Source organism: Mercenaria mercenaria, chromosome 13 (genome assembly GCF_021730395.1).
Source record: "Mercenaria mercenaria strain notata chromosome 13, MADL_Memer_1, whole genome shotgun sequence".
Taxonomy (NCBI): Eukaryota; Metazoa; Mollusca; class Bivalvia; order Venerida; family Veneridae; genus Mercenaria; species Mercenaria mercenaria.
In genome coordinates, this window is record NC_069373.1 from 54,112,305 (window position 1) to 54,136,272 (window position 23,968).

The 23,968-nt window shown below is 33.7% G+C and overlaps 1 protein-coding gene across 3 annotated transcripts in view; it reads left to right on the forward strand.

Moving 5' to 3' along the window:
• LOC123529603 (uncharacterized) overlaps positions 1-23,968 on the forward strand; it is a 53,553-nt gene that overhangs the window by 2,067 nt on the left and 27,518 nt on the right. The window contains exons 2-4 of one of the 3 annotated variants that reach the window (XM_045309994.2): positions 5,975-6,054; positions 8,801-8,838; positions 12,140-12,333. The gene's annotated coding sequence lies outside the window, so the exon portion shown is untranslated. Of the gene's footprint in view, positions 1-5,974; positions 6,055-8,800; positions 8,839-12,139; positions 12,334-19,412; positions 19,589-23,968 lie in introns of those variants that run through there. The other 2 variants (XM_053521869.1, XM_045309995.2) reach the window with 2 other exon arrangements.

A 23,968-nucleotide genomic window follows, 5' to 3' on the forward strand; every position in this document is an offset into this window, starting at 1 on the left:
CTTATTTTTGGGGTTTTGGGGTGCTGACATGTGTATGGGTGTAGCCTCCTACTCAAGAGGTCATTGAATTGTGATGCATGCAACATTTACATATGTGTGTCTAATTACAAAAGCTATGCATTCGTGCTCATGTGTTTGGTTCATGTGAATTGCTATGATACTTTGCTATGTAAATGTTATTATACGTATGTAATGTATAATGTTTATGCCCATATGGGCCAAGCTGTAAGTTAAAACTTGTAAAACTTGTAAACTTACTTTGTGTTGGTGCACTGTAAAACCCAAATAAATAAATAAATAAATACTTTATAACATTTTTTTGACATTTTCTAGCATATCAGATTTTCAGAGACATATTCCCATAAAGAACTTCATCGGTACTATAGAAAAACAAAAAGAAAAGGGTTGTAAACTTTTATATAGATGATTTTGATGACTTTTAAGCCCGATGTGGTTCCTGTCTCAAGCCCTGCAAACATGACTCTAATTGCAGACAGTAAAGCAAGATAGAACGAAGAGCAAAACAAATCCAAAGATAAGGTTAACCATAGACATATCCAGTAGAAGGATAGCCTTTCAAAGAAGCAAGAAATGTCCTAGTAAGTAAATGTATAGTCTCTAGGGATTTGAGACTACCTTTTGACATGTAACAATAGTGCAGTGTCATATCATTGAGATTATACATTGTGACACAGAGACAGAAAAGGCAGAATATAAGACCCAACAGGGAATACTATTTGACCCAACAGCTTCATACTTTCGACCCAGTAGAGATCAGTATTTACGAATATAGAATGGGAGTACTCGGCCATTTCTCTTATTAAATGGACCTATCTCAAGCATGTTGAAATGGTTGCACTTAACTCCATTGACAGGTAGCTGGAGCTAAACTTGGGAAAAAAAATTAAACAGCTTCTCATGAACAGGCTTACAGAGCTAAAGATAGAAAAAACCTTTAATCAACATAGATCTTCTCATGAACAAGGTGATGGGTATTCACCAAGCATGGTCTGTAGCATCCTTGGATAGATCTGTCATAGTTTTAGTCAGATGCTTCTGCTTGACTGCACTTTCGGATCACTAGTGCTGAAAATTGTGAAGTCCATCAACAACATGAACTGCATGGTGGATGTTCACCACACTTGTATTTTCTTAATTTTGTTCAAATGGTTCTGTGCTTGACCTCATTTAGGGGCTGTCGGAGGAAACCAAAAAAAAGAATTCTTGTTCTGAGCTACTTGATGGATGTTCTCGTGTCTTATATTGGCTTTTCTTGATGTTGTTCTTGAAAGTAATTCTGTTTGACTTCATTTTGGACCTGACAGAAGCCTTTAAACAACATCTTCTCATGAATTACTCAGCGGAAATTCAACAAACTTGGTGAGAAGCACTCTTGTATGAATCTTTATATGAACCATTTAATAGATGTTTACCAGACTTGGTCAGAACCATTATTGTATGAAAATTTTAGCAGTCTGAGCAAGAATTCTTCATGTGAGGAAGCTGTTCAACAGACATATGGAAGGCAGGTGGTTCTACCTAGTTGCCTGCCCGTTATGAGTTAATGCCTGCATGGGGCACCTTGGGTCTTCCTCCGCCTTGAAAAGCTGGAAAGTCTCCATATGACCTATATTTGTGTTGGTGTGACATTAAACCCAACCAAGCAAACTCATGAACATCTAGATGCATGTTCATTAAACATTTGCAGAAGCAAGGTCAAAAGGTCAAAGCCCTCCTTGAATGTGCTACTTAGGTAGCCCAATATAGGTGTGTGTGGGGAGAAATCTTCTTTTTCACAACATGGTTACCAAAAGTTTGGAGGGTGTTACAGAATATTTAACATGTACTATACCTTATAAAATTATAGTGTATACACTACATATCTTCTATTTTAAAGATATATTAGACCTCAATTCATCTATGAAAATAAGAACAAATTTATCTATGAAAAAAAGAAAAATTACTTCATAGTATCTTTGAACTTGTTTGTGTGTATAAACAGTATTGTGTAGTAGCTTCACACGCCGTATATATGTACGAGGGGTGTTCAAAAAGTACCCTGAAAAGTGCTGTTCTAGTATCTTTATGTCTGGTTCCATTTTGCTAGATTTTGGGAATATGACAGATTTAAACATATCAAATGCAAATATTTAAATTACAGATTTCAGAAGATGTACAGTATTTATTGATTGTCTCTAAAAGTGCCCCAAAGTCATTTTGAGGCTGTCATATCACACACAATTATTTAATACAACTGGTGATTACTATTGGTTCAAGGTTTATTAACATTAATTAAATGCATTTTCTACAAAATGAGTACTGTTGTTCATATGTTTCCTGTCCTATTGATGATTTGGGACACTGAGCTGTGATGCCGAATCAAGGAACTCTGTAATTCATAAAATGTGACTGAACGTTATTTTTCATGTCTGTACCATGAGTCATCAGCAGTATTCTCATGACCATTTTTAGCTCGACTATTCATAGAATAGTAGAGCTATTGGACTCGCCCATGCGTCGGCGTCCGCGTCCGCGTCCCGATTTGGTTAAGTTTTTAGCTCGACTATTCGAAGAATAGTCTAGCTATTCTACTCACCCTGGCGTCGGCGTCGGCGTCGGCGTCGGCGTCACACCTTGGTTAAGTTTTTGCATGCAAGTACATACAGCTATCATGTAAAGTCATATAGCTTTGAAACTTATTTATTCTTTTTCTAGGTCAATTACCAACCTCACTGGGTCAAGTTCCATAACTCTAACATGTATTTTGAGCAAATTATGCCCCCTTTTGGACTTAGAAAATTCTGGTTAAAGTTTTACATGCAAGTTACTATCTCCAAAACTAATGCAGATATTAAATTGAAACTTCACATGTGTCTTCGGGGTTATAAAACTAGTTGATAGCACCAAGTCCCATAACTCTGACCTTTATTTTGGCCAAATTATGCCCCCTTTTGGACTTAGAAAATTCTGGTTAAAGTTTTGCGTGCAAGTACATACAGCTATTACTAAAAGGTATATAGATTTGAAACTTATTTTTTCTTTTTCTAGATCAATTACCTACCTCACTGGGTCAAGTCCCATAACTCTGACATGTATTTTGGCCAAATTATGCCCCCTTTTGGACTTAGAAAATTCTGGTTAAAGTTTTGCATGCAAGTACATACAGCTGTTACTAAAAGGCATATAAATTTGAAAATTATTTATTCTTTTTCTAGATCAATTACCTACCTCACTGGGTCAAGTCCCATAACTCTGACATGTATTTTGGGCAAATTATGCCCCCTTTTGGACTTAGAAAATCCTGGTTAAAGTTTTACATGCAAGTTACTATCTCCAAAACTACTACAGATATTAAATTGAAACTTCACCTGTGTCTTCGGGGTTATAAAACTAGTTGTTAGAATCAAGTCCCATAACTCTGACATGTATTTTGGGCAAATTATGCCCCCTTTTGGACTTAGAAATCCTGGTTAAAGTTTTGCGTGCAAGTACATACAGCTATTACCAAAAGGCATATAGCTTTGAAACTTATTTATTCTTTTTCTAGGTCAATAACCAACCTCTCTGTTTCAAGTTCCATAACTCTTAACATGTATTTTGAGCAAATTATGCCCCCTTTTGGACTTAGAAAATTCTGGTTAAAGTTTTACATGCAAGTTACTATCCCAAAACTAATGCAGATATTGAATTGAAACTTAACATGTTTCTTCGGGGTTATAAAACTAGTTGATAGCATCAAGTCCCATAACTCTGATATGCATTTTGGTCAAATTATGTCCCCTTTCGAACTTAAAACTCTTTTGATATTTAACATTTTGGGTAATAATTTCCTGCTTCTGTGACAATATTTCGAATAGTCGAGCTTGGCTGTCTTATGGACAGCTCTTGTTGTATGTAAGCTGGTATCTCAGCAACCACTTGCCGCAATGGATTGAAACTTCACACACTTATTCACTGTGATAAACTGACTTACATTGCACAGGTTCCATAACTCTGTTTTGCTTTTTTACAAAATTATGCCGCTTTTTTGACTGAGAAATTTTTGGTTAAGGTTTTGTATGTAAGCTGGTATCTCAGTAACCACTTGTGGGAATGAATTGAAACTTCACACACTTATTTACTGTGATAAACTGACTTACATTGCACAGGTTCCATAACTCTATTTTGCTTTTTTACAAAATTATGCCCCTTTTTCGACTTAGAATTTTTTGGTTAAGGTTTTGTATGTAAGCTGGTATCTCAGTACTCACTAATGGGAATGGATTGAAACTTCACACACTTGTTCACTGTCATGATCTGACATGCCCAAAGCAGGTCCCATAACTTTATTTTGCTTTTTTACAAAATTATGCCCCTTTTTCAACATAGAAATTTTTTGTTAAGTTTTTGTATGTAAGCTGGTATCTCAGTATCCACTAATGGGAAAGGATTGAAACTTCACACACTAGTTCACTGTCATGAGCTGATAAGCACTATGCAGGTTCCATATTACCCTATTTTACTTTTTTACTAAATTATGCCCCTTTTTCGACTTTCTTATTCATTCAAGTGACAAGGCTGTTAAATAGTCGAGCGTTGCTGTCCTCCGACAGCTCTTGTTAAATGTCGCGTTCCGCTGCTAAAATTTTGTTTTCATCAGGGCATTGTCCCTTAACCTTTATGCGGCATAGCATTTGTTTGTTTTCTTGATTTTCAATTCAAAACACAAATTGTTATCTCATGTTTCCATTGAACACAGATTTTCAAGCGATGACCAACACAATATGCCTTCCAAACATTTAAAATGATGTCTCATTTATAATATGATGTTATTGGCATAAGGCTTACCCCTCACCTTCATATTCACCCAACTTAAGAAAAGGTAGCTTGAAAAGAAGTTATGTGGTAAGTAATGCATTAGCGCATGTAAGATAGAAAAAGAGACAAAATTGAGCTGGATGACATCACATGACCTTGCCATGGGGACTAGCATTTAGTTTTTATTTACATAACAAAATATAATTTTGACATATCAGTGTTCAGTAACTTCTCTAATCTACATTATATCGAACAGTTTCATTCATTTTTGAAAAATACATGAAGGAATAAGCACTTTTCTGGGTATTTATTGAACACCCCTCGTATAGCTTAGCACAGCATGAATGTGTATTACATATACCATATACCACTAAAAAATAACTGAAACTTTTGTTGTTTTTTTTTTTACAAATGACTGTTATGTATACATGACATCTTATAAATTGTGAATGTAGCTCTACAAACACAGACATAGTTTTTAAAAGTAAACTATTTTAGTGAAAGATGTGCATGTGATGTCTTTAAAAGTTTCATAATTCAAATTCTATGCAGATGCAGGCTAGATGGGTGACAAATGGGTAATGTAGATAGACGCTTATTTTTCTTTCTTACGTTTTAATTGCAGAGAGTAACAGTTTACTGATATGAAAATATTCAACATATTCTTTATTAATATCACACCGCACCTTTCAACTTCCCACTACGAAGGGCTTTTATGAAAGCTTTTTTTTTTTAAAGCTGATTTTTTAAAGGAAATTGAGATGTTTTTCGTAGGTAATAATATCAAAAGGTTCTTAATGAACAATTTTACTGTGCCTGTAGGTTTAAGCTTAGATAAATGATAAAGGGAGATAATTATCTGTCATTCAGTAGGACTTAATTGGATCCCCTTTAATTGCTCTATCCATCAGAGTGCTGATAAGCCTTATGGCTTTTTTGTTTCCTGGCCTATGGAATAAATGATAGATGTTAATGTAGCAGTTCAGCATGGCTGGGCATTAATAAAGAGGTTAAAGTATAAAAAAAAGAGGGGTCTGTTGGCTTGGTAATTGGGGAATGCTGATAGTGGTGTGGTTATAAAGATTAGAGGATTTAGATAGGACTGGACTAGAGTAAAGGTCTGTGAATGGGAGCAATATTTGTACATGTACTGTATGTTATCATTGGTTATTTTCAGAGTGAATTTTGAATTCTGCATGAAAGGACCATATTGAAGTAACACTGCTGTAAGAAAGGAGTTTATATGCTACTTCATGAGTAAGTAATTATTTATACATCTTTTAATTACACAGAAAAAAAACGTGTTTAAATTGTATTGTAAAAAGTTTGCAACAAAAAAGTAGCATCAAACATGACATACAGACTTTGTGTCCATAACAGACAGGTGAATTTTGGTCTTCTTTTATTGTTAGTTATACTGTAATGTTTGTCTGCTGTTACATGCTCATCAGTTCAAGGCCAAAAATAAAGTTGTCAATTGATGATTAATACTTGAAAGGATATGATGCATCTGAACTCCCAATAATTTTTCACTATTTTCATTTCTGTCCAAAAAAAAGGTGTTGGTAAAAGCACACATCAATGTGCATCAGGCATTTGCTTATATACACTGCTAATTTAATATTAGAGTATTCGAATTTAAAAGTTCAGTGGATTTATAATAATTATTATTTTATAAACACCAGTACAGCCACTGAGTGAAAAACTTGAACTAATTTGTTACCCAGAATCAAAAAGGTTAGCTTTCAGGTCAAATTTTGGCATTAGTTAATAATTATACATGTATCTGCATTTTGTTATGATTAATTGACAGTTTCCAAGCACTAGCATGCATCCTCTGCAACTTAACCTTTAGCATGCTAGATAAATTGTCGTCTGCTGGAAATGTCGTCTGCTAAAATTGTAAAGTTCATTCAGTTTGCTCCAAAATTGGAAGAAATATTGTCAGAGTAGCAAACAGCTTGGAACCTGATCAGACGCCGATTTAATCGGCGTCTGATCTGGTTCCAAGCTGTTTGCAAAGGCTGTTTAATTCGCCTGCAGCAGGCTAAGGGTTAAATTGGAATAGATGAGGTAGTGACCTATGATAGGCAGTAGGCCATGTAGACATGTGGTTTTACACCTGGTTCTGTCATAGAAAAACATGCATTGTAAACATACTGGTGATTAATTGGTTTTGTTCTATACTGTACAAACAATTCTACAACTCTGATAGCAGGCCATGCCGTTTTCTTATTGGTTTCTAAGTCTTAACAGTATCATACATTATATGTATGTTAACATTTTTTTCCAACTTTCTGTCATTTATATCAAATTTTAAAGAAACCCAGTTCATATGTGATTCTCTTGTCTGGCAACCTATTAGATAATTTCCTTTTATGTTTTGAAGTTTCTACAGTCTCGGCAAATACATATTCCTTCTTAGACTGATCATTGCCAAATCAAATGTGAACCTACTCTGGACTAGAGTCACAAGTAGTCCCTGTAAAAATAGTTTTAATCTTTCTTCCTTTCCTCTTGCCATTTTGCAATAGCAGAAGGTTTTCTTTTACTTTTTCACATTTCAGTATATATGTGTAGAATTCTATCAAATTCTATGTTCCTATCACATGCTCTAGGTAAAAACAGCATGTAGGAATTTTATGTCTCAAAAAGAAACATTGAAAGAAGTGAAAAGGAGTCAGTTCACCAAGTTGTATTTAATGATCTGTACTTTTCTTATATAAAAGTTAACACCCCTTTTCTTATTCTTTTTCTATAGCAGCAATATAGTTCTTCATGGTTATATAATTAAGTCTATGAAAATCTGATTTGATAGAAAATGTCAAAAAAAATTATGAAGTAAGTGAATTTTATATGAAATATAGAACAACCAGATTAAGTGGTGTTCAGCCTTCTTAGCTCTAAATATCTTCTATGTTTTAAGAAGAAAGGGGCATAATTGTACAAATTTTGAATAGCTTCAGAGTTATCTCCTTTAACAGAACATAGGGTCTGAATACAGGCTAGTGATTCTTCTCTGCATAGAGGTAAAACGCTATATTTGCATGAGCATTTTGAACATTTACAAAGTTCTATAAACACTTTTGAGGCCCTCAATAATTTTGAATATAGAAGGTATCAGCCATGTTCAAATTATAAAAGTTCCAATCATGACATTAGTTCTTTACTGAAATGAATACGTAACTGCAAGCTGTAGAAAATTTTGCATGCATGCTACTGACAAAATCTAGAAAAAAGTTAGATTCTGCTATTGTCTTGAAAGAATAAACCTGCAAACTTTTGGTATGTCATACCTTTTGTTTCATAACTGATTAAGAAAACTATTTTACATATGATTTACTTAGAAACACACCCGCAGTTTTATGTTTAAAATGAAGGTCATTTTTAAATGTTTGAAAGAAGGCTCTAGTTCTGTAGTAAATTTTTTTGCTTGAGGAAAGTTATATTTGTAACAAAGTGTATTTATATTTATGTTTTGTGAATAAAACCCTTTCATGCTTTTTGGCCATTAAATTTGTTCTTAATAAGTTTATCTTACACATGGTGGCACACAGATTAGAGAAAAAAACTTGGTCTGGCCTCATGAAACTTAGCAGTATTTGTTTGATTATTAGTGGGATATAGATATTTGAGCCGTGCCATGGGAAAACCAACATAGTGGCTTTGCGACCAGCATGGATCCAGACCAGCCTGCGCATCCGCGCAGTCTGGTCAGGATCCATGCTGTTCGCTAACGGTTTCTCTAATTGCAGTAGGCTTTAAAAGCGAACAGCATGGAGCCTGACCAGACTGCGCGGATGCGCAGGCTGGTCTGGATCCATGCTGGTCGCAAACCCACTATGTTGGTTTTCTCATGGCACGGCTCATTTCTGTTCTGTGAAACAGCTTTATCTAACTTTGCTTTGGATGTTAAACAGAGATTAAAGTTATTTATCCAGGGGATATATTGATAATGATATTTATATAAAATTGTGAATGAATCTTTCTGTTGTTATTTCAGAGAATGATCAAGTAGAAGCTAATTTGTTGTTGAAAAAGGTAAGTGAAATATTATTGTTGTTGTTCTAATTGTTGTCTAGTTAAACTGTTGGTCTCAAACATCTTACTGTTAGATATGAAATATCACGAGGAGGGAGATAAAACTTTTGTAGCAAGGGAAATAACTCCGCAAGCTATTTAATCATCTTATTAATTATGCCCCTTTGGTTCTCAAGATCAAGTGGGTACTTCATAGGTAAGTTATTATGCCCCCTCTTCGAAGAAGGAGGGGTATATTGTCTTGCAGATGTCAGTCGGTCAGTCTGTAGACCAATTGCTTTCCGGGTGATAACTGACAAGAACGCTTGGGCCTAGGATCATGAAAGTTGATCGGGAGGTTGTTCATGACCAGCAGATGACCCCTATTGATTTTGAGGTCAAAGGTCAAGGTCACAGTGATCCGAAACAGTTTAACAGTTTCCAGATGATAACTCAAGAACACTTGGGCATAGGATCATGAAAATTGATAGGGAGGTTGGTCATGACCAGCAGATGACCCCTATTTATTTTGAGGTCAGTAGGTCAAATGTCAGGGTCACAGTGACCTGGAACAGTCAAACCGTTTAAGGACGATAACTTGAAAATGCTTGGGCCTAGGATCGTGAATATATTGAGTGCACATGTTCACCTAATCAAGGAATGAAACAAATCAGAGGTTTGTGTCGAGATTTTGATGAACATCTGATGGATGAGAATGATATTCCTGTTAAAGTATGATATAATCATGCAGAGAAAAACTTGAAAAGTATTGCAGCAATGACCAAAACATGATATATCATGTTACAAATGTAACTCTAGATACCCAGCCCTACATCACATGCTGTGTAGACTTTTCACTAGCAGTTTGTATGTCTTAATGTAATGATCTAATAATACAAGTCATACAATGAAGTGTTTCTTGTTAATTTTTTTTTTGCGTCAGTTTTTGTGAAACTACTTAATTTACTTGAGCTTAAAATAAAACGAAATTAAGATATTTGATGTGAATGAAAGCGGTACAAAAAAATCACTAAAATAACTGAAATGTTAGTTTGGTTCAGTTTAGCACTTTTCTTCAGTACAGTTGAACCTGTGTTAGCAGCCATCTGTATTTAGTGGCAGCCTATATTAAGCAGCCACTTGCCATAAGCAACTAGTCAGCTAACTGTGAGATCGATGTTTTGTTCTCTATTCAACATGTCTTCAGCAGTCAGATTGTGTTGCCCCCTTGGCTGGCCGTTTAATACAGGTTTAACTGTATTTTAGCATTTTCAATTGACTATGATTCCTTACCAGTCTTTACCAGTTCTTTGAAAATAACAAACAACTTCTCTGCATGAACATGATGAATCAGAGGAGGAGAACAAATGACATTCTGTCAGTTGTGACAGAAAAATATGCAGTTCACATTAGAATTGAATCTATGATGTCTAAATTGGAAGCTGCACTGTTATAAACTGGGCCAGCTACTTGTAGATCAACTTAATGCATTGAGGCTTGAATGTAATTTCAGCTTAATATGGGGATGGATTACATTGTTGTAAGTCAAAACTCAGTTTCAAAAATTTGTAATTTGGATATGTTTGCCTTGAAATACTTTTAATTTTTAGGGCATCACATTTCATTAATTGTCTGATACAGATATTTCATTTAGATGTAAACTTTTGAGGATAAAATTAATTGAAATTTTAAGATTTAATTTTTGTGGATTAACACCAAGTTGGATGAGGGTGAAAACCATGGAAAAATGATGAAAAGTAGAACCCCACATATATTTACGATTTCACAGTATCAGACCTTGTAGCTAATGAGATAGAGACATGATGTCTGAGTTAAAGAAAATTCCCCCACCCTGATTCAGATTGGTGCCTTCAGAATTCTTGGTCTATTGTTCAAACTGTTGCTATGTCAAACAACTTTTGCTATAATGAAAATAAGAGCGTATAATACATGTTACATTAACTGGATAATATTACCCAGGAAAAACAAGAATTATATTTATTAAAATGAGGTTTAAGGATTAATGACAAAAATGGTGAAAAATGGGGAATGATCATTTTCAGTATCAGCACAAATTACTTGATGAGAATAAATATGAAAAAAAGCCTATGATTCAAAATCATTAATGGGACAAATGCAGCATCTGTCCTTGTTGATTCTAGAAGGGCTCAAATTACCACTATTTCAGTTGACCCTTCAAGTATGATTTAGATTGTAGTAATAATTAATCAGTACACTGCCTTTGTTTAGTGTTCCAAAATGCTAAAAGTGTTCCAGCTGTTGTTAAAAAAGTAAAAAAATTTAAAACCAGAAGTGCTGATCCGCACTCTTTATTCATATGCTGATATTCAACAAAATAGTGCAATTTTACATGGTTCAAAAAGTCAGAGCTATAAAGGGAGGTAATCGCAAACAATGGATTTAATAATACATTCTTTTCTGAAAATCTGATACTCAAAGTAGTTATAAATATGTAAGATCAAAGACAACATTGATGGAAAACATTAAATAAGAAGAAATGAATAGATCAAGAAGAAATAGGTTGATTCTTATGTTCATTTTCCAACAAAGACATTATGCCTTTGAAATATGCTGCAGGTATGAAATATGCAAATTGAGATTAGGATATAGGGTTTTCTACAATGTTGTATCATTTGTAATCTTTCATTACAGTTTCAGTGGAAATCTAATAAGTAATAGCTAATCTGCAGATTAGACAGTTTTAGTAAATGTTATTAAACTACTTCTGTTACCTTCCTTTAATAACACATAACTTTGGGGGGGGGGGGGGGGAAGTTGTTTTGTTTTTTTCTCAGGCCTTCAGGTAAATGGACTGTGAAGTCTTTTAATTTAGTAAGAGGTGAAAATTTGTTAACTGTAGTTACTTCATTAATGATAATGTATTTGTGGATTTCAGCTGTTGAAGATAATGAGAGTGGCAATTTAATTTGTTCATTTGGGTTAAATTTTGTAGAATAACATGACCACAGAATCCAAGAAACTTAGTCCCCAACAAAAATGAGTGATTCACAAGATTGAAATTTACCTAATAGGCTATTTTAAAGGATAACAGATGAGATGCAGGGGGATGGTTGAGGTTGGGGGAGCCAAGGATTTTCCTGTCAGTGAAGTGACACTAATAATTATCCTAACAATTATAATTTTCCAACAGCTACAAGTGTATTAAAAGAACTTGCTGCACAGAATGAACAATTTTCCACATTATTGGCAATATGCAGGAGGACTATGAAGTCCCAGCATGCTGTATGATTGGAAATGCATTGATTGGCTTCAAACTAAATGCTTGTCATGTTTATTGCAGGAAAAGGACAGAATTGATGATTAGAGATGAAATGGTGAGAGAGAGATTAGTGCTGTTACAGCTAATGAAAAACTGTTTGATTGCCTCTCTGGTCAGTGATTTAGGGCAGACTTTTCTAGGATTTTACAAGTTCCAGAACCAGGAAGCTACTTTATGGCAAGATGTAATGGAAACTGTGAGAAATTGTTGTGAAGGTATTTTATTTTCTTCTTTTTATACTGTAAGCAGTATGTTTAGTGTCTACTTCTGGTAATATTAGGATATTGCATTTTATGGAATTTTTTTTTTTTTTTTTTTTTTGGTTAGTCATACAAGTCATGGTCACTTTGAAAACTAAATGGTACTAAATAGAATCAGTACTTATTTTGAACGGAGACATTTATGGTGTGACAGTGAAAGCTGTACGAACAAATTTTAGAATATTTATTGGCATCAGGTTTACAGTTATAATGTAAGAATGTAAAGGTTTAGTTAAAGCAATTTTTAGAATATTAATTTTTTGTCATGCAATGGTATATATGCTCCCATGTTTTTTATGTATTATGTATAATGAATTGATTTTCATTTTAGTGGGCCAAAATTCAAGGTCACACTGACTGTTAGTTCAAAAACTCTTTCTGCTCTTGTGAATGCCCCGACTTGCAGTCCTTAAACTTAGCAGGCGTAGTGGATGATCCTCTAAATATCTTGAGAACCTCTTGACCTATGATTCTATTGTTGGCAGACACATTGCCCACGGACAGTGCCCTTCATTATTTTCAGTTTAGTGGTGAAAGGTCCAGGTTACAGTGACTGTTAGTACAAAGACCTTTTCCACTCAATATCTAGAGAAGACCATTTTCTAAGATTGTCAAATATGGCATGAATGTTGCCCATGAGCAGTGGATGACCCATATTCATTTTGAGGTCAAAGGTCATGGTCGAAGTGACTTAGTTCAAAAATCATTTTAGTATAGACCCACAATCCTCAGACTTGACAGGCACTTTGTACATGTGCAGTACATGACCTCTTGATTTTGAGGTCACTGGGTCAAAAGTCAAGGTCAATTGACAGTTAGTACAAAAACCATTTCTGCTTAATATCTTCAAAATCCCTTGACATATGACCCTCTAACTTTGCAGGCATATTACCCATGGGCAGTGAATGACCCCTAATGAATTTGAGGTCAGATCACAGTGACAAAGAACAGTCACTATTGACCTGTCTTGAATTTAAAGCTTCTGTGTTTAAGGTCATGGTCACTGCCTTGCAAAGTGATCAGATGGACAAATTATCATTATCTGATTGTACTGGTCATCCATCCTGCTGTTGTCAAATTTAGTTTCTGCTCAGTAAGTTTAGAAGTTCTTGACCTGTGATTCTCAAACTTGATAGGCACATTGCTTTGGGTGTATTGTGCTCTACATATCACTGCTGTACCTTGAATGTGAAAAAATGTTCATTTAATTTCTGGTAATTTTGACTGGTCCTTGATTGAAAATATTATGTTTCCTGAAATCTTTGTAGTAAGTGTTTAAGTTTATACTAATTTAGTTAGCTCATTTGGAAAAGCACAAGGGTTCACAGTATGCAACCAGATGGTGCTTATGTATGTTACTACTTACAAAATTAAACAGAGATATAAACTCTTTTGTCATATATGCTGTAACTCAGGCCATCCTTAAAAAGTTATTTGTTAACTGTGTTGCGATCAAGAATTTTAGAGATGTTAAGTAGGTGAACTTTCTTTTAAATTCATTTTTTAAAGGTCATATATCATCACCACGGTGAAAAAAAAACTTGATAAATGCATTATTATACAGAAGTACTTATCCACTTTTGAGGCTTAGGCGATGGTATACATGTAGAAAACTTAAAATAAAGACATGATAGATTTAAATTGCACTAGGACTAAACATAGTAATGAAATAGGGTAGTACATATATAACATTTTACTTAACTAATTGCAGTGGTTAAACAATTCATTACAGGTATTGAATTTGGTAAAAGTGATTATGACTGAAATAAGAGAATGGGATATTTATACAAAAAAAACAAAAACAGACAAACAGAATTTTCTTCATGTGAGCCTAATAGAAGATGATAACATCTATTTCTGCATGGCATGATAAATTGTAGTGCAATATTACAAAGTAAGTTAGGACAGTTTATGCTGCAGACAATTTGTATCATTCAACAATAATGATTTTTCTGGCTTGTTTATGTTGCATTGTTGATGAACTATGACATTGTACAGCTTCTGTTTTACAATGATTGTCAATATTTACACAGCAAAAAGCCGCATGATTTATTGAATAAATGCTGCAGAATATCTGAATGAATGAATCAGACAGTTGTGAAATACTTGTCTGAATGCAGCAGATTGAAGTAAATATAATGTATAAAATTAATGCTTCATGTGTCTGTCTGGTCGTCTGTGACGAACGTTTGTCTGGACTACTCCTCTGAAACTGCTGATGAAACTACAACCAAACTTCATGGAAAGGATTTGTACCAAGGCTTGTTTCTCAGTTTAAATGATGTTTGGTAGAGTTATTGCACCTTAAATATAATTTATGGATCAAGTTTGTCTGGGCTAGTTTTCTTATACTACTGATGGGATTCGAAAGAAACTTTATAGGATAGGTCAGTACCAGTAAGGTGGTTCAAGGTGAGCTATTGTGATAATCATTTGTCTTTTGTCTGTGAGCCGTTGTCCAGCATTAGCCTTTTACTTTAAACAACTCATTAGGGGCCTCCGTGGCTCTCGCTGACTTTAAATCACTTGCCCCTCAACGATGTGGGTTCGAGCCTCACTCGGGGCCATGAATTCTTCATGTGAGGAATCCATCCAGCTGGCTTACAGAAAGTCGGTGATTCTACCCATGTGCTCGCCCGTGATGAAATAATGCACGGAGGAGCACCTGGAATCTTCCTCCATCATCAAAGCTGGAAAATCATCAAATGACCTACATTTGTGTCCGTGCGACATTAAATCCAACAAAAACAAAATTAAACAACTTCTTCTCCTGAACCACACTTGTACACTCTGATTGGGGATTTACAGGTTTATATTTCATCATCTTTCTGTAGATGAAACATTATTCAGAGCATTTGATTTTAAACATTTTCATGGTATTGACAGGGTCACACAGCACTTGTATGGGACATATGTCATAAGATAATGTTCAAGGTGATTTAGGGCCATCATGGCCCTCTTGCTTTTGTAGATTAGTTTGATAGCATACATTGCCCTCTCTCTTTTTATTTTCCTCAAGCATTAAATTGTATCGCAAACATATTTTTATGTAGCACAAGTCTTTGGGCTATGCCAAGATATTGCCCTGCCTTGATTGAAGCAGTATGGGGAGTTGAGGGTATGCATTTTTTCCAAAGCAATCTATTGTACTATGTCCCAACAATAACTAGATATTTACAAACATGACTATAAATAGATTAAAATGGAACATAGGGAATTCAACATTTTTCTAATATGTTAAAATCTAGATTTACTACCAATTACAAATTAGCTCAGTGGTAAAGCATACTGTCAATGTTCAACAGATCTTTTGCTGTGTGGGTTCGAAACTCAGTATCGACATTTAGTTTTTATTTATTTTTTGCATAAAAAAATTATATTCCTTCATGTGCTCTGCATGTGACAACAAGACAGAGAAATATCTAAAGCCAGTATGGCAGATTAGAAAGGTTTAGCATTATATCAAAGATGATATTGATTAAATGCATGCACTTAAGCAAATAATGAACATACTATTATGTTAAATAAAGACATATATACAAATACAAACCATCAAAGAAAGAAACGAAAATATGGGAACGAAAACGAAAACGAAAAACAAAAACAAAATCTGAAAAAAAATCTTCATGAGGATTCCAACTCACAAAACGTTTTGCTTATATCCAATTGTTATCTGCATTTTACCCGACTGAGCAATGTTGCCGTATACTTTGTGGATAGTTAAAATGAAAGAAATACTAATATTTACTTGTCAAGTAATGTGCAAGCATTATGAATTGTTATTTGATCAGTTATCATGAAATGGACTTGTCCTCGCATTTCGGCGGGAATCACGTTATCATTGGGGATCAGTATAGCAAAGCATTGTGATGTATATTAACAATTTAGTCCTTTTCACCACCAGTAAGACTTACTGTTCCTGACATAAAATCATTACTACATTTCCATAGTAATCTTGTAAGGTTTCACACACACACACACACACCCATGTTATAGAAGAAAAGCAACTCTTTTGTTGATACAACCCAGCTGTAGAAGCCTAATTTAGTTGAGTCTTTTGTCTAGTGTGATAAAAGTGACAAGTGTAGGCTACTGTTTCTTGTTATAATTAAATATACTCTATTTTTAAAGCAGCAGAGCTTGTAAGAAAGGTTTGATGAGCATTGTTTCTGCCTGACAGGGGATTCTTTTCAACTATTTTGGGATATCTTGTTTGTTTTGGAAAGCCCAGATTGCTTTTTGCAGTCAAAATTAGCCAAAGCAAAAGAAAGAAATGGAAAAAAATGATTTTTATGTAGATCATTTTATCTTGGAAGTTCATTATCAGTTTAAGGAGGTAGGTTACCTTAATTTTTGTAAGTGCGCATGTCCAACCGGAAGCTAACGTGACGATTTACGACGACGTTTACGACAAACTAAATGTGTTTGTATATCCATTCTTCTGGAAATAAATCTTGAACCTGCCTCCGATCTTATGTTTAATGGTTTAATAATGCAGAAATAATGAATGAATTGCCGCAGAAACGCTTCAAAACATTGTTGCCTTAAAATGACGTCATTGACGTCATGACGTTACGTGTCAGTTACCGGGCAAAATTAATAGCTTTTATTTTGAAAGTACGTTATTTTGTGCTTTTTTTTATTTGAACTATTTTTAAACAGCCATTATTTGCTGAAATACTTTTTATTAGTCTTTTGCTCTGAAAAATGATCAATATTTTGATTCTTTTATGTAATTATATTGAAATGTTTTGCGGAATGTAAGAAAATGGATGATGGTAACTGATGTGATTGGGAATATAGTTGGCTGAAAGGTAACTTATTACGGTCATTTACAAATAAAAAATGGGCAGTTTGATTTGTTATACCTATTTCCCAGTTTCCGTTGATAATTTGTTACTTAAATACTAAAACTAAGCTCTAAAATTGTTCAAATTTCAGTATAAAATTGTGGTGTCTTGAATTGAATTGATGTTACCATGGAAACGAAGCCCGTGACCTATATGTCTAATTGTAAAATTCAAAAGCGTTGACACTGGTCTATTTAAGGAACACAGCTTCGGCTTTTTATTTTCATTTCAACAATATCCATGAGAATAATAGCAGCACGCAGAACGATTTTTTCAATAAAAATGTCAGACGACTGGCACTGCTGTAAGTATTTTAAGCTGTGAAATTTGTTAAATAAATGCAATTCATACGAAAATATTACTAACGTTAGAAATAAGATGTTTTAAAGCTACATTAACACGAAAGATAATTTTATATAATATTTTTTTTATAAGAAATTACGATAAAAAGCAACATATAAGCTATTTTAAACATCTCTGTTGCCATGGTTACTCTAAAATTTAAGAAAAACATAGTACCATGTAAAGTTCTTGTTATTTTGCTAATCATATTACCCAAATATTCCATGTTGGTCAATAACAGAATGGCACTGAAGCCGTCGAAAAACCCGTTTTCATACATAATTGTTGAAAAATGAGAGAAAATGCGTTACCATGGAAACACGAGCCCCGCGACATATACATTTTAAGCTTTTATTAGAAAGCTAATGCGCATACTAGTAAAACTATTAATTATGCAGACTTCTACGGATAACAATGAAACCAAAATACACTGAAAAGTGTTAAATATCCGTATTTTCCTTCTTCTTTCTATATAAAATACCTTAAGAGGGTCATGTACTTCAAACCTGGATAAAAATTGTACTTGAAGGGACAGAGATAAACGGAACTGAGATTGTAGCAGTTAAAACATTAAATTACACGAAATACAAAAAATCACTGCGGTTCAACTAATTTGAATTTACCCTGGTAACAAGGTAACCTACCTCCTTAAATGATATTAATGTTTATATAATAATAAATAATGTTTACCAATAAGCCATCTTGCAAGTGTCAGAAGAAAAAAAGATAAATAGTTTTATAGCCTGTAAAAGAATGTAACTATTGTTGTTTACATTTATCAAAATTGTGAAACTTATAAATCAGACAGGTTAAAAGATATTAATTTTCATATTTAGAAATAATCTGTACACCTGTGGCTTCTCCTAAGTAGGCTTAAATTAATGTCAAAGTTGAAGAGGATCAGGTCTGTCTCTTCTCAATGACTCTTTCACACCTTGACACTTTTAAATAGGATCACACATATGGTTTTCACATAAAAGGTTTTCATCCTTAAATGGTCAGTACATTTTAAGAACATTTCAGGCATAAAATTTCCCTATGATGTTTTGTTTAAGTGGAAAATACAGTTTCAGATGTAATTAATTTAGGATTTTCTGTATAGGGAAATTTTGCATTGAAAATATTTCGTTTGGAGATGTACCTGAGTTAAATTACCCTACTTAACTTCACAACTTTGAAGAGTTTTAATGGGATTTTGTGATTACCTGTATGAAATAAGGGCTACATGTGAAGTTCTGTCATTAATCTTGTTACCTGCTAGAGATGGATAGACAGTTATAACAGAGTATTCAACTTGGTTTAGTGAATTATTTTTGGACATTTTGTAAGTAATTTTGAATTACTCAATGAAATGGAATAAATTTCCACATCCAGGCTAATTTATTAAAAAATAAATTAAATAAGATATAATGAGATATGTTGAATTTAATATTTTTTTCAAAATATAGGGGGAAAAAATATAATACAAAAAAATATTACCAAGATGAAAATATTTTCTTTTAACTTACAATATTGTAATTTTAAGTGAAAGTAATTTCTCGATTTTGAACACAGTGTATATTACAATGAAAAAGTACAATCATTTAGAAATGTAATAATTTCATTGAAAAGTTTTAATTCTTTTATTACTTTGTACGTTATTTAAAAATATTATGAAATAATAAATGTCGCTAAAAGGTTTTACATTTAATACACTTATAGTGAAAATTTATAATGACTGTTAAACATAAGTTTTATTTATGCAAATGAAGCGTAGCCTTGGGGACACAGGATGCTTACGGTAGGTTTGTGACACGAGTAATAAAGCATGCGTCACATGACATACTACCTGTAAATAGATTATACATGTATGGATGGTATTTTCACCTGGAGCAGTAAATATACACTGATGTTTAAATGAAAACGGGTCTTTTGTACTAGAGTGGTTCATTATTTTTGGTGTGACTTTTTCGACATTTTCGACACCTTTTTCTGGCATAGTGGATTATATTTTTTTACATGTGTAATTAGGACATAAAGTAAGTAATTTCTCTTCGAGATTGTTTACATTTACAAGTGACTTACATTCAGTAAAGCGGGAGCTCTTGGTATATGAGAAATATGCTGTTTTTTTTGTTATGAAATTTAGAAAAATGGTGTTACAACCAAAGGATTTTTAGATTTCATTCAAAGGTATTGACAGTTTTTGTTGTTGTGGGTGTTTAGTGGAGGGTGTGAGGTGGTTGTTGAACCTTGGGTGAAGAACATCCGGCAGGCACAGAGACCTAAATGTTGTCTATGGACAATGTAAATCTTGCCAGCCTAAGCAGAAGTAATTGCTTCCTCACATGAATAAATTCAACCCCTTGCTACCATTGTAGGGCTCAAACCTGCAGTGGCGAGTGGCACATGAATTTTGTCTTACATCAAAGTAATGGTATATTTGCTTATACAGTTAATGGCAAAAATGGCAATACTTGTTTTATACATTTCCTGAATTCATTTGCTTGAAATTTTTATTTTAATTTTATAACTAACATATCCATGTTTAAATCTTTGAATGGATAAGTAATTTCAATTTTAAACTCCAGTGGAACAGTTACGCAAATGTTTATTCATTTCATGATCAAGCCTGATAAAATATTTTGAACAATTCTTTATGTACTTTGAACATATTTATGAAATTTGGACAAGATATTTATTCATATTTATCTGAGAGGTCAAAAAAAATGTGTAATTTGACATAAAGAAAATATTATGTTTTTAATTTTTCCATTTAAATTTAATATGTTGCTGTCACAGAGCAAAAAGTTGATAAGTGCTTCATTATTTCAATACCGATATACAGTCATATATTGTGTCATCATGAATTCAGTTAGGTTTCAGGGACCTATAAAAAATACAAATGATGTTATGTTGTGTTGTGTTGTGTTATTTTATGTTATGAGGAAATATGGAACTCTGGATCCAGTGGCTCCCCGCCTCGCTGTTGTGCTTTTGTTGAAATAAATCAAGGAAAATGATTTGTTTATAAAAAATATATCTGTATATTTTGTTAAAAGTATTGTCACCTGTGCTGGAGGCAATTCATCCAATATGTTATTATCCTAAATGTATGACACTTCATACACAAAAGACCATGATAATTTTGACATGAAATAAGTTTTAATTTAATAAGTAGAACTAAGTAACAATTTTTTTGTTTATATAGTGCTGACAACTGACTATTGTATCTACAGTCTAACCTGTCTTTAGCAGCCAGACAGGGGAACCAGACAATTTGGCCGCTTAAGACAGGTGACCGCTGATCGGAGGTGCAGCCAGTATATGTATTTTTCAGACTTCTGACCAGTTTAGCCTTTAGGCCCATTTCTTTTTTGGTTTTCTATTATCATTTTACCAGGATACATTGACGTGCATTTGCCTTAGCAATACGAATGGTTTTCTTAGCAATCTAAAACTCCGGCGTGTTTTTTTACAACAAAAATTGTTACAGACAATTTTCCAACTTCAAAACAAGTTTGTTTACAATTTTCGCCATTTTGGTAAGGGAAGCTACTCTCTGCGCTTACTGTCTACGCTAAAATCTAAGATTGCCGTTACATTCCATAAAAGATCGAGTGGTTCATATTTCTTACAAACACAATAAATTTCGTATAAATTTAATAGTATTTTGATGAAAGAAATATTTTTTTTAAAAAATCACAAATATGCTACTAATTAGATATCGAGTATTATTTTTAACCGAGATCAAACTGTGAACAGCAAAATTGACATGAGGTGACATGCTAATTGCCGATAATTACTGGCCATTTGATTGTAACAAAAAGGGGATCACACCTTTGGTTATCAGTTTTAATTGAGAAGCTCATGTCATTTTGTCGTTCTTGTGGTGAAGTCACGCGAAACTGAGCAATCACGTGTTTCTCAAGTATAGGATAGACAACTCGTGCCGTTGTCTACGGGATATATACAACAAGCAAAGCGAGTTGTATATATCCCGTAGACAACGGCACGAGTTGTCTATCCGACTTAGACCACGTGACATAAAAACTGCAATTATTGAAAACTCTCCCATGCGTTCTATAGAAATTAGGATTAGCGTGTTTTTATAAGAGTAATATCATCTTTGTACCGTTAGCGCTTAATTATCAGTAGGGCATATGAAAGAATGCAGGTTATTTGTATAAATTCATTTTTACTCAAGTACCGGATTTACTAAGATTTAACGTTCATTAACACTTTGAGTCATTTGCAATCACAAAATTAATGCTAAACAGTTAAATATGGATTTCTCAAAAATACTCAAAATTGGACTGCATGCTGAACAATTTGTTTTTGTGAGGAGTTTGCATGTTGGTGAAACACGATGACAGATACGTTGATTCGTTGATTCAAGAAGATAGCCAGGTTATTTATTTATTTATTTATTTACTTAGTTAGTTATTTTTTTTATTTGTTTACTTTGTTTATCAGGATATAGTTAGTGCGTAGATGCTCGTAGGACTACGAATACCTTTTACTATATCGTGCCCTTCTTGTAAGAATGATGTAGTTGTTTTTCTAACTGGGCCAAGTTGTTCGAAACTTTAACGGACTGTAATTTAGTTTAGTTTAGTTTATACTAATTTGTTTTAGCTCGATTGTGATGAAAGCTTTAACTGTTTAAGCTTATTTTAACCACTCTCGAGTCCGTTTCCTATGAAAACTAGTACTGGGGTCATATGAGAAGTCATGGTCGTGACCCCAATGATGCTCGAACCCACGACCACTGCATTAAGCTGTTAAACTAACCGCTTGTTAAATTTCTATTTATGATACTAGTCTTGGTTGGTGGGAAACACTAGTATGATGTTTTAATTTTACTGTAAAGATGGTTTAGTGTTTATAATCCTTAACAAGTGCATTTGATTTTCTAAGTTTTCTAAACTAAATCTACTGCTAAAGTCAATCGACCGTTAACTCAATCGCCTGTTAAAGTTTCGAACAACTTGATCCAGTTGATTGCAAATGTAAGGATCGTGCTGACATGTCTTTTTATAACAAGTGAACATAAAAAGTTACAACTGTTGGAAACGTTTCAGTGAATGTGTAAATTACGTTTTTACCCAGTTGGTTCTACACTACAAATATGTAGTTTATTGTAATTCATTTTTATTGATATCTAATAACATGGGGTCATTTTTACAATATTAATATTTAGACGTTGTCAACTGAATTTACCTCCAAGTCAGTCTTATTTTTTATCCCATTGATAACTGGTGAGAATATTGCAAGGTCATTTAACTCCGGCATTAGCCTGTATTGTTAGATGGTAAATTGACACGAAATTCACGCGTTTTTCGCCAAAGTTTCACTCGATATATATACAACGCTACTGTTGTATATGAAATATAGACGGGTACAAGTCTGCTTTGCGATTGGCTATTTACGTATTATCGTGGTCTAAAAATCGGGTATCTTCAACGATTATCGCCTAAATATAATTTGTTTTGGAAGAAACATGACCGCTGAAAGGGGTCAAATACGGCACTCGGGAGGCAATTTCGGTGGCCGCGGACGGGAGGTGGCCGCTGAATAAAGTGATGAAATGGAGGAAAATCCATTGGAGTCACTATAATGACCTGACTTTGTGTGAGGGTGATGTTAAACACTTGAAAAACAAAATAAAAGCAGACAAGTTCTTTTTTTTTTCTGTCTCATTTTTTTTTCTATCTCTTTCGGCTTTTGATTTGTATGTCCTATATTTTGAGTAGCAAACTGACAATTTATTGAAATAACTTATGTTACTATCCATACTATTTTGAAAGATATATTTGAATCTTATCGTTTTAGTGAAATTCATGATTTCTAACTGCTTGCTGTAACTATAGAGTTTTATAGCTGTTAATAGCTACTAGTTGTATAAATATATACTCTGGAAAAAAAATGCAGTTTCATAGGAATGAATTTAACAGTTATAACACTTCTGGCATAGTGCTGATATTTTTACTTGTAAATAGGAGTGAGGGTTGGGATCATGCGTCAATTATCAGGTAGGAGAGGGGAACATTTATTCAGGAGTTTACTGTATATTGGAAAATTCTTTTCATTTGTTGACTCATTGATGTTATTTGTTTGTGTTTAGAGGAAATTAGAGTATCGGAATGCTGGATTATGTTATTTTATGACGTCCTTATTGATTTCCACACTGCCGAAACCGCCAAATGCCTTTTAAGCACGAAATGGTGAAATTGGTTGGACAAAATATTGACCAAAATTAGCACTTAGACCAGGATATACCTAGATCAACAGGATAAGTTTTCTTACTTTATATAATTACCTTTGGGACGATTTAACTGTCAAGTCAGAAAATCGAGTGGTATTTCCTGGTCAGTTTATGTCTGTTACATAAAAGTAATTGGACTTTATGATATTTT